The sequence below is a fragment of the Falco biarmicus genome, chromosome 1, assembly GCF_023638135.1.
Source record: "Falco biarmicus isolate bFalBia1 chromosome 1, bFalBia1.pri, whole genome shotgun sequence".
NCBI classification, from domain to species: domain Eukaryota; kingdom Metazoa; phylum Chordata; class Aves; order Falconiformes; family Falconidae; genus Falco; species Falco biarmicus.
This window is the reverse complement of record NC_079288.1, coordinates 70492750-70504927: the sequence shown is the minus strand read 5'-3', so window position 1 is coordinate 70504927 and position 12178 is coordinate 70492750.

Here is a 12178-nt window from a genome sequence, read left to right as displayed (position 1 = left end):
CCAGCCCAGGTCTTAGTTGAGCATTTCATTTGCAGAGCACTTGCTTTAGAAGTATAAACACAGACTTAAAGTTGAAAGAGACTCAGCAACTGGCTGGCATGCTGAGCCAAGAGAGCCAGCGACCATCCCCATGAGAGGAACTCTGAAAACTGGAACAGAAATGATGTGGGGTACATTAAGGTTTCGCTGACGTACCAGACTCTCCCAGAGATGCTCTGGATAAGAAGATCTTTCAAGAACTCATAAGTCTCCATTTCAGTCTTTTAAATTATTCACTGAAAAGTAGGACAGGTAATTTTTAATTTTATTTTAACAGCAGAAAAGCTGTATGAAGGGCAACAGACATTAACAGGTTGACATAAAAGAATCTTGCATTCACTATATTATGTTGGTTTGGGGTTTTTTTGATTCCCACTTTACTGCAGCCTCTTCAACAGAAAAAATGATGTACACCATTTTCAAGTGTGAATTGTGATGCAGAAAGCTGTCCTTGTGATAACAGCTTTCACTGTCCCTTTTGCTAGCTTAATTCCGTACTTGCCTTGAAAATCTCACCCGTTGCTGTTTTGATATTTGCAGGATGCCCCATTGCCACACTGGCAAAGCTGTATTCCTCTAGAATTGCAAGAACACAAATATATCCACTGCTTAACAAGGCATTTGAAAATTCAGGATAATATTCAACTTCAAATTTTAATGCTGACATCAGTTTTGATGAAGTATTTTTTCAATGTAGGCACTGCGTGAGCTTAAATATAGTCCTCCCTTGCATAAACATGCGAGGGTAAAAGCAGATGACTGTCCCTGGGAAGTGTGGTTACCCTTCTGGGCTCTGTGTCAGAATGAAATCTCAGGTCTAGTGACCTTGTGCTTATTGCATCTGATAAGTAATGTGCCTTCACAGAGCAGAGAGATGAGCTGCAACCTGGTAAACACCCTGTCTTTTTAGCAGTAGTTATGCATCACAGCATTATGAACTACTACGCCAGCTTCATGTGGCTTCTCGTTCTTCTAGTTTACCATTGTCAGTGGTAAGTCCAAGCTTTCGTAAGTAAGAAAGTGCATTCTCACCAACAGAGATGGGAAGCAGTCTTACCGGCAGAGAACCAGCATGGGGTGTATTGATTAATGACCTTCCTCTGCATGCCCAGGTGGAAATTCATACTTGGAAAGGTACAGTTAAAATTTCTTTTTGGACCCCTTCACCTGCTTATGAACTGGGGTTCAGATCAGTGATTTTAGTGAGTAGGAGTGATTATGGTATATTTTAACATCCTTCTGTATCCCAGTAATTGCATTGATTTTGCCATCATCGCAAAATCTAGGAGTCATTATCACTGCTTTTGTTGAAAATGCATACCAAAAGGTGCAGCAAATAAAACACCTTTTTTAGATTTACTTTGGGTTATATGAAAATAACATCCAAGATAAAAAGGAACTGTGGCTGGTATCTGGATAAAGGCTAGTGACAAACTATAAATTTATGGATTGCACAGTTTAAACAATAGACCTGAATAAGTCCTGAAATACATGTGAGAATAAAAAACTACTCACAGATGTGCAAATGCAAAAAAAAGAAACAGACAATGAAAGGTACTGGCAAGGTTTAGAGACCAAAGGGGAGCTGAAAAAGTGTAATTTCATTTTGCTCTAATCTGTGCATTTTATCAAATTCTGATTTATGTTATCTCCAGGTTAGAAAAAATAAAAATCACTCATTTGAATTCTTGCCACTCTCAGATGGGCACCAAGATTTCTAAACACCCGCCAGGATCAGACTAGAAGAAAAGAAATTAAACCTACTTTTTTTTCTATGTAGGTTCTCCAGAAAGTCTTTTTGTAATGCTCTAATTACAAGAAAACATCAGTTGGGGAAGAAACAGAATTAAAATCAGAAATCCTTGACCAGAAAGAGGAGAGTACAGCTGACTTACCACATGCTCCAAAAGAAGTATTAAGAAATCAGTTGGCTTTCCAGTTGACTGCCACGTACAGCTGTTGGTTGTAGTATCAATATTACATCGGCTGAAGAGAGATCAGCAGCAAACTGACACTAAACTCCGGGGACATTTATTTCTCCTCTTCAGCCAGTGTCTCTTTGCAATAATTAACAACTGTTATTAAATACCTTTGGAGTGCAAAATGTGCATCATTTAAAAAGAAGCCAAAATTTTGGATTCTGAATAGGCCTGGCTTCTCAGTGCTCTAGGTTTCATTTTCCCCTCTTATTAATTCTAAATAGAAACAGAGAAGGTCTCAGTATAGATATGAGAACTGTGACATCCAGTTTGTGGGAGAGCAAAACCATGTTCTCAAGAGAGCTCACCAAGTTCAATACCTGCAGTCACAATTTCTTTGAGCATAATCTTGTTTGATAACAGCAAACTGTTGACTCTTAAGTATTCCCTGAACGCTTCAGATTTTTCCTTCATCACACAAATTAATAGTAAGTGAGGCAGTGACTATTTTAGGAATCTTCATTCACGTTGTGCAGAATTTCCCTGACTGGGGAAAGGAAGATATTTATTTAACATTAGGAAGAGACAAGTAGACTTAGATGAAAATGAGGTCTTTCCTAGAGATGTATTTTCCTACTTTTTGACAATGTATTCAACATTCATCTGTTACTGAGGTAGTCAAAGAATGGCGAATTAAGAATAACACATTACAGCTCTAGTGGGTCATCGCGTCAGTAAATATGCGTAAATGGGAACCATTCATGTGTGGAAAGTCACCTCATTTCCAGTGCTCTTGGCAAAGACAATTTAGATAAACAGTTGATTCACTAACAGTTTAACTGATACACAACCTTTGTACAGAGTGGACCTGTTAATCTACATAGTATTAATCTGTTTACTGGCAAATAATTTTGTGGGTATGGGCTAAAATTACAGAGAGTCTTAAGCACCTAATGGTCCTCATCACTTTAATCAAGAGCATTTGCTTAAGCTGTGGATGAAAAGGTCTCTACTTGCCCCCACTCCATGCCCCAAACGGGACTTAGACCTAATAATACATTTCACCTTCCAGCAGGCTGCTCTGGTGTGGGGATCTCAGTCCCTCTTGCTGCAGAAATTTTACTCTACCTGCCACGCTAGTACCATCCTGTCCACACTTAGCAGCCAGACTTTAGACAACTCACATTTTCTCCCTTTTCTTGGCCCACTGAATAACTAACTGCTCCATGGAAAGAGGAAGTAAGAAGGAAGGAAAGCCAAAGGAAGAAAGCCAAAACCTCCTCATCCCAGAATAACCTAGAGCAATATCCCCCTGCATACAACAAATCGCTGGATTGGCGCAGCAGTGATTAGGTATTTCTTTTATCACTTTCACAACATGATTTTTAAAAAAAAGAAAATGGTAAACCTCTTTGGAGTCTTTTCCTGTCTTTACTCATAGCATTTGCAGTATCTCACTGCCTCTGGCAGCTGATTATTGTCATGCTGAAACACAGTGCTGAGTCAATGACAAGTGACAGGGGAGGGGAGAGGGCTGGAGATGGGCTCAGGCACGTACAGACCTTCCTCTGCTGCCTGACCACCCGGCAGGGTGAAGGGAGGAACCTGCCTAAGAAAAAGCACCGTCATTTCTGATTTATTGGCAGGCCACAGTCTTGATTATGGTGCTCTCACTGTTTCTTTCCCATCTTTTGCAATACTTTGCAAGCATGAATTTGGAACTAACATAATTAAACAACTTAATTAGACATTTATTTTAACTCTGTGCGCCAACGTGTTGGCTGAGGCTTTGCAAATGACGGAAACCGCAGCTGCCATGTTCAGCTTTGGGAGCAGCTCAGCTGCACTATGTGTCATCAGCTCCCATCCTGCTCTCTCATTTTAATTAGACTCTCTTGCAGGCAACAAATCAGACTGATATTCTTCCTAAATGCTGCAAGTGCCCAGAGAAAACTGTGAATACTAAGGGAAAAACAAAGAGGCAAACTAGATGTTTGTGCTCTTTAAGATACAAGAGCTTTGCAAACAGTCAAATCTATCAAAATAGCCACGTTCAAGAGAGAGGTGGCATGCTGTTTTCACAGTAGTATTACTTCAAAGTTGTCAGGCAGAGATACTTCTGGCAGAGATACTCTCTACGAGATCAGGCTTGAGTTATCTGAGGCTTTTATCCCAGGTCCTACCTCCAGTTTCCTCCCTCGACATTTCTTCTCACCACTGGGATAATGCCACGTGCATGGCCTGTGGTAACAGTCAGGAAAGAAAGGAGATGGCAGGAGGGATGTGAGTCAGTCAGCTCAGTGAGTACCACAAATATTTTAATGTTAAAATCCCCAACTGTCTCACTTTTCACCAAAAACAAGGGATCACATCAACTCCATTGAGTTAAAGTCAACAACAAGAAAATAATTTGCCCTTCTTTAGGTAGAAGAACAGGGCACTCCAGACTCTTCAAGAAAAACACTCTCCTTAGCTTTTATTCATCCCTCTTCCACACTCAAAAAAAAAAATCCCCCCAACAAAAAAAACCTTAAGTCTCTTTTCATTCTCCAAGCTCTTCCTCTTCTTGACGAGGAAGCCTTTCAAACTTGTGAGCTGTTGCCCATCCCTTGTGCTTCTTCATGTTGGCCAGCGGGATGTTCTGCCTGTGCTGTACAAGGACCACTGCACGGTATGAGCTGCTCACCTTTTCCCCTCTCATGACTGGCACCTTCCCATGCCCTCCCCAGCAAAACACAGAATGCAGCAGGGCACCCTGTGCCTGGCTGACCCCAAAGGGGACTGGGTGAGAAAACTGCTGTGGTCAGTAGAAGGAAGTATAACTTGGTGTCGAGGGAAAGGATGAAGCATGCCAGGGCCTTGGCACTGCATCTTGACATGAAGTCTTAGCTCCCACAATTGCTCATTAGCTGCACATGAGATGTTACTGGATTAGGGAGGGAGGGAGGGGAGACACAGTCTCCTAAAAACTCCCAGAAGTAAACAAAAAGGTACACTAGTATTGCAATACTTCATTAAACTGCAATATTTATGTTAGTACTGATGCTGTCAAAGATTCAAATGATAGCCCCCATCACTAGTAGATACCTGAATGGATTAAGTCCAGGTATCAAATGTGTAATCATTATGTGCCAGACTGCAGCATGTATTTATAATCACACTATCAAAGTATTTTAAGCACTCTTAACAGCTACTTTGCTTCAGAAAAAGAGCTCCAGACATGATGTGAAAGGATCCATTGTAGCAGGTCTCATTCTTTGAAAGAGGTAAAGAATTCTAATTTTCTAACTTGGCTAAGATATGAAAAGCACCTTCCACTTTGCTCACTATTGTAATAACAAAAAAAAAAAAAAAACTTTCCTAAAGAAAAATATTTTAAACCATTCACAAATGAGCTGACTATTTTATATAAAGAACTGAACTACTTGTACACCACGAGCCAGAATAAACTGCTGCAGGATTATTACAGACGAAACTCTGGGCATGCACATAGCAAGATCCTTTAATTTGAAATTATCTTGATTGGGAAAAACAGCAGAACAGTAGCTTTTCTCCTGAGGATGTGAAAGTAAGCTGTTTTACTGAGGTAGGAATGTGCTGTGGCAGGGGAATAGGAAATGAGACCTAATGAAGATAAGCAAAAGACTGTCTCCAGCACACCAGCACCTGGTTTTAGAGAATATGGGACTGTGCATCTGAGTAATATCAACTGCATGAACCTGGTCCTGAAATATTAGTATTCTAATATAACCCTAATGGCGCATAAAAGGTTGAATAACCACATCCTCTGAGCTGGGACTGAGTGGAACCACAGTTGTCAAATTCACCATTGTAGAAATTCATCCAGTCTCCTTAAGTGAAAACAAATGAAAAAATTATTCAGGTGTTGGGCCAGACTAATACAAACTGTGGGAACAAACACCACTTGAACAACTCCCTGTTGACACACTGAAAAGCATATGCGTGTTTGCCAAGGCAGGCAGCTCCTAGGGATTATGCTTTTCTCTGAATAGCTATCAGCTTGCAGCATGTATCTGAGTTTACAAAAAGAGGTTTAAGAAAATGTGTTGAACTGCAAACAAAAATAGTACCAAATGCAGGCAGAGCTCAAACATCTGCATTGCAGTAGATGTTTGCTTTGAACATCGTGACAGAACAGCATTCAGCAAAAGCTATCCAGTGCGTGCCTTCAAAAAGGATGCCAGGATGTTGCTAGTTCTTGTACTCCCACTGACTGGGATGACAAAGCCATGAATGTAATTGTCAGGCAGAAAGAAGAAGTGAAGAACTGTGCTGAGGTGCTTTGAACAAAGGAACATAAAGATTTCTATGATCAGCTTACATCTGACTAGACTGGGGGGGCATGGTACAGGGAAGGGGAAGACAGAAGACTGATGAGAGCACTAGAGACACACTGAAAGAGGAAGGACTGACACTGCAGAAGGGAAAATTGCTGCAAAGTAGTGAAAATTAAGAATAGCTCATAGAAGAATGTAGTAAAACTAAGTAACAAAAATAAATAGCGAAAAGCTCATAAGGCCTTTGTGCCAAAGTCTATCCTTTCACATGTACCTTGCCAAACATGACCAAGACAGTGTCCCTGGGGTTACAGCTACATGGCACACGTTGGTGTTCAGGTGATTATGTTTCTCTTGGCCCTTGGGTCTATCAGATCCCTCATCCAGACATCCCCTGCTAAGGAAATGAGGTCTGCTGAAAGACCTTACAACAAATCAAGTTGGTTGGTTGTTTTTAAGTGAACGCTACAAACTCAGGTTAACAGCTCTTGATGCATTGGAAACCACTGATCTGAAGTAAAGCTCAGAGGTACTAAAGAAGAGGTAGGCAAGCTCCACAGCAAGATTTAGTCAACCCATTTTTTCCCAACATAATTGCATTCAGCAACCCTCAAAACCTCGAAGTGCCCAAACCCTTTTGAGACCACCCCAAATCCTCACCGACAGCCTTCTACTCTTCTGCATGTCTGCTTCAGCCTGCATCACTCAGCATCTAGCTCCCACCCAATTCTCAAGGAGATGCCAAAGTTTTTCCATTCCTCCACCAAAGTCTTGAAAAGAGCCCGTTTCAACAGGTTTCACAACACCCGTAATTTGCTCTAGATAAAGATACACTGCAAACTACTTTCTTTGACATGCGTGTGTCACAGAGGGAAGCTTTCCAGCAACAAATCCTCTTTTCAACATGCGGCTCACATCCCAGCAGAGCTTTTAGCTCAGGTACAACACGATCCTAATGCAATTACACAGCTTCCCAGCTGGAAGAGGTCAACATACAAGCAACGATACCTGCCCATTCAATTCCAAATAGGTATGTCTCTAACATTCTATTGCATACAGCCTCTAAGCAACTTTAAAAATGCAAAATAGCACATTCTTATTTATTTTATTTTATTTCTTTTAATCCCATTTCATTTTTCTCTTGGAAACACAGAAATGAGAAAAGCTTATTTTAATCAAGAACTGGGGGTTTGGAGCTCAACATCCTTATTCTCTTTTTTTAAAAGAGTTTCTGAATTCTCAGCTATTTTGTCATTAGCTACTTAAAAATTAATGGACCTACTTTTCTCATTTCATTTCTGTCATGGTTTAACCCCATCTGGCAACTAAGTACCACACAGTTGCTCACTCACTCTCCCCACCACCGTCAGCGGGATGGGGAGAACTCGGAAAAAGGTAAAACTTGTGGGCTGAGATAAGAACAGTTTAATAATTGAAAAAAAATATTACTAACAACAATTGTAATGAAAAGGAAAGAGAGGGAGAGAGGAATAAAACCCCAAAGAAAAAAAAAGTGACACACAATGCAGTTGCCCATGACCCACTAACTGATGCCCAGCCAGTCCCTGAGCAGTGATTGGTGGCCCCCAGCCAAATCCCCCCAGTTTATATACTAAGCATGACATTCCATGGGATGGAATATCCCTTCGGCTAGGTTGGGTCAGCTGTCCTGGCACTGCTCCCTCCCAGCTTCTTGCGCACCTGCTCACTGGCAGAGTGTGGGAAACTGAAAGACCTTGCACTATTTAGCAACAACTAAAACATCTCTGTGTTACAAACATTATTCTCATGCTAAATCCAAAACACAGCATTGTACCAGCTACTAAGAAGAAAATTAACTCTACCTGAGCTGAAACCAGGACAGTCTTCTTCTTACCCTTCTTCAGTTAGTAAATCTTTTTAACACCTGATCAGTTTCAGCCAAACCAATTCATTATTACTCTTATACATTCTATGCTGGTTTTAATAGTGTTTTTAATATTTTTGCAAATGCATCCTTTATTTTTTTACCTGTGGCTTAAGTTCCCCCCCTCCAATTGTGCATGGTCCTTCATAAAGCTACATTGCTTGCTTCATGTTTCACAAAGATGACACAGCATCATTAATTATACTTTCTCCATTATCATCACCCACAAGTTTTGACTCTCAAAAATTAAAGTTCTTCTAATCCACAGACTGTTATTTCAATCCTTGCTGATGGATAGATACTTTGTTCTCATACATTTGTATATTATTTCACTACAACTCTCTACTACTATTGTTATATTATTTCCCTATATTATTTCTCTGTCTTGATACTGGTTTAACACAATATGTAAAGTGTCATTATCCCATCCTTATTTACTAAGCAGAGTGCCCTCTATTTGCTTTAATTCCCTTTCAATGTCTAACTGAGGTTGATTTTCTTTTTTTTGAGAAATTTTGAGTAATTTTCTTTACTCGCTCATTTTCTGACCTCCAAGGTATTTTACTTAAATCTTCTTTGACTGCTTGAAGGCACTCTAAATACTTCCCAAAATCCTTTCTGAGGGGTTTATTCACTTTAAAAGATATGGAGATCTTTTCTACAATATTTTGAAACCCAAGTTCCCTGATTTTTCCTTTCTTTTCTTAAGGAAATCCCAGGCATCATCTTCACATCAGTTTCTGAGCTTCTTAGTTCAATTTGTCTTTAGCTCAGTTTTTTTCACTCATATCTCATAGCTTAGTCTACAAATTGAACATCTGTATTACAGACCTACTTTTGTTCTCACAGAATTTAAAGAGAACTGACATACATCAATTCAAACTAAGGATGTTTTCTATTACCAGAACTTTTATCACATTTTCAGTGCTTACCATGCTACCTCTCTATACAAATTTATGTTCAGCCAGGGACACAGTGAATTATAATATTAGGAAACAGGGAAGCCAGAAGAACAGATGATTACATGCAAACCACTATCTAGTAAACTCTACTTCCAGTGACAATTAAGATTTAGCGCCTAACCCTAAATAAACACAAACACAACCTTAAATAAATCATCTAAAATAATAAACACATCCTAACTAAAAATATATAGTTTGTACAGCAGTTAAACATATTTCCAGGAACACAGTGATGACAGCAGTGATGACAGCAGGCAATTAGCAGCCATGACCGCAGTACATCACAGCTGTCCTTTTTTAAGCTACCAGGGTCCAGGTTTATTGCTCACCCCCAAAGATTCATACCATTCACATTCATTTTTTACTGTCACACACCGCTTCAGTTAATCCATCTGCAGCTTTTGCTTCTTTAACGTAACATCTGCCTTGCAATGCAGCCCTCTCATCACTCTACTGCTGAAATATTTATTCAGAAAGGTGTGAAGGGGGAGGGCTGGCAAAAAGAGAAGAGCAGGACCTTTTAGCTGCACCTTTTGAAAAGAAGAAAGGACATCATTTGAATTGCTAAGGTGACACATGGTCTTGGTCTCACCACTCAGCACCACATTGTGCATACTACTGCCACAAGGTAAAGCTCAGCAGCAGCACAGTTATAAACTAAAAGCAATGTTGAGAACATCGTAGCCTTATAAAAGCTTTTGCAAAAACTGTACTGTGATACAAAAAATTTAATATTTTGATCAGTTTACATACAAATGATCTAACCTCTCTATTTTTACCTAAGAAAACTGAACACAGACATAGAGTCTGAATAGAAGTAGAAAAAAGCTAGGCCTATAAACTGGCAGTCGCTAAATCACACTGTGTGGTAAAGACAGTAGCAGGAGTCCTCATAATAAAGATGTAAACTCTTAAGAAACACAAGGAGCTATATTCACAAAAATATGAATTAAATCAATAACTTTAAAAAATTATATTTTTTTTCTGAATAAAGGAAATGCACCTTGTTTTACTTCAGGAATACACCTTACGAGAACAGCTAATCCAGACTCATAACCAAGGCAAGACCAACAGCATTACAAAAACTGTATCAGAAATGTTTTAAGAAGAAAAAGCAGTGACAGACTCCAGAAAGTCCCTAAACAGCCCTGTGCTGCCATGCAATAGCAGCTAGCAGGTTTTTCCCAATCTCAAAGGTCTCCCTCACTGTGTGAAGGTCAACCCATGAGTTCTGAGTTGCCAGTTAAAATGTAGAAGACTAAATGGTAATCTTCTGCATCCAGATAATCAAGAGAGCATATGAAGTCAACAAGATGCAAACACATGCTTAAACGGGCTGAAACACACAATGAGGATGGATTACTGAAGTGGGACACGGAACTCTCATCACCTGAATGTCCCTGGTTTTCCCCAGCCATAGAGACACTGACCATCTTCTCAATCTTAAAGCCTGACATAAGCAAGTTGTTAGTAAAACCTGCTCACCAATGGACAGGGCTCAGCGAGCACGATTCCCACAGAAGCTGGTAAATGCGAAGGGGGTGTAGTAACTGAGGTCAGGGTAGGAGTCTGCTTTCAGCTCAGCCCTGGAAGTAACCTGTTTATAACCCTTTAGCTTTTCAATAGTACCATCTTCACATTTCAAGTCTGCAGCAGGTGTACAACTTTACTTACTTGTTCTCAGGATTTTAAAGGGCTCACATCAGGGATGTTATACAAGGACTGTCTCTATTGGCAATTGCTGAGCCAGGAAGTCCCGAAATGAGGAAAGGTATCAAGCTTCTTTCCTGTAATAGCTTGAAGTCAACAGCATTTAGGGTTTGCTTTTTTTATCCCTTAACATTTCCTGTTTGAGGATCAGAAAAGCTGTTCCCTTTATGTAATTGTTTCCTTAAATTGCTGTTTTCAATTTGCATAATGTATCATTTAAGTAAAGGTAAAGAAGCATTTAATCTTGATAATTTCTGCCACAGCTGAGATTGCAAAATTGCTTCTTGTTAGAAGGAAATTTTTAAAAAGTGCAATCACTGCAACTTTCCAGATGGCAACTAACATATTTTTCAGTGTACTGCAATAGTATGTTATAGATATGCTTGCTCTTCAGTTCAAACTAGGAAACATTTGCTCCAGCTGAGGTAACTTTTTTGGTCACACTTTTTCATATCGTATCACACTTCTTGACATTTCATTAATTTTTTAGTTCTATAGCTGTAAATTTTGTCTTGGATATAAAGAATTCTCTAAAAGTTTGAATTCCCAAGACACTCTATTTCTCCATTGCTAATTTCTTTGCTATTTAAGCTGACTAATTCTTTCCTCCAGCCTCATCTAAGAATGCATTTCTTCAGCCACATTTTAGCCACAATACCATTCTATATTTATCAGTCCTTACCTCTTCCTAACTTAAATGCTCATTTATTATTAACAACAGGTATTGATATCTGCAGTACCCTATACCTTAGACCTAACCCTAAGGCCAGATCTACAAAACACTAAATTTCTCCTAAACCAACATGGAGATTCATGCTGATACTTCTCTGGAATTAGTTTTTAACTATAGAGTGGCTGGAAATATCAATGTCCTTATATTTAATAGTTTTGTGCAGGTCAAAAGTCTGGCAATTGATTTATAAATATGTACTGTTTGTACAGGTTTAGTCCCACATTTATCTGCACTTTTGACTCAGCCAAACATATGAGGCTTACACTTCTGTGAAGTCACTGCTCACATGCCTAAACATTGGTTCAGTGCTGGGCAGGACCAGAATGCTCAATAACAGGCAGAGACAATCAACTATTTAATTTTTTTAAAAAAAATAAAATAAACCCAAAAATCAATCCATTACAGGTGATAAAGAACATATAGACCATTGTGGCTTAAACAATCCCACTCCTTGACTTCACCAAAGACTGCCAGTCAGATCCAGAGCTGCCTGCCAGAAAGAAACAAAACACTCTTAGTCACCCTGAAACTCTTCACCTGGGTCAGGAATCGTTTTTATTTACCTGATCTCTCCCCTCCTCTCTTTGCACTTCAAGACAAGCAGGGTACAC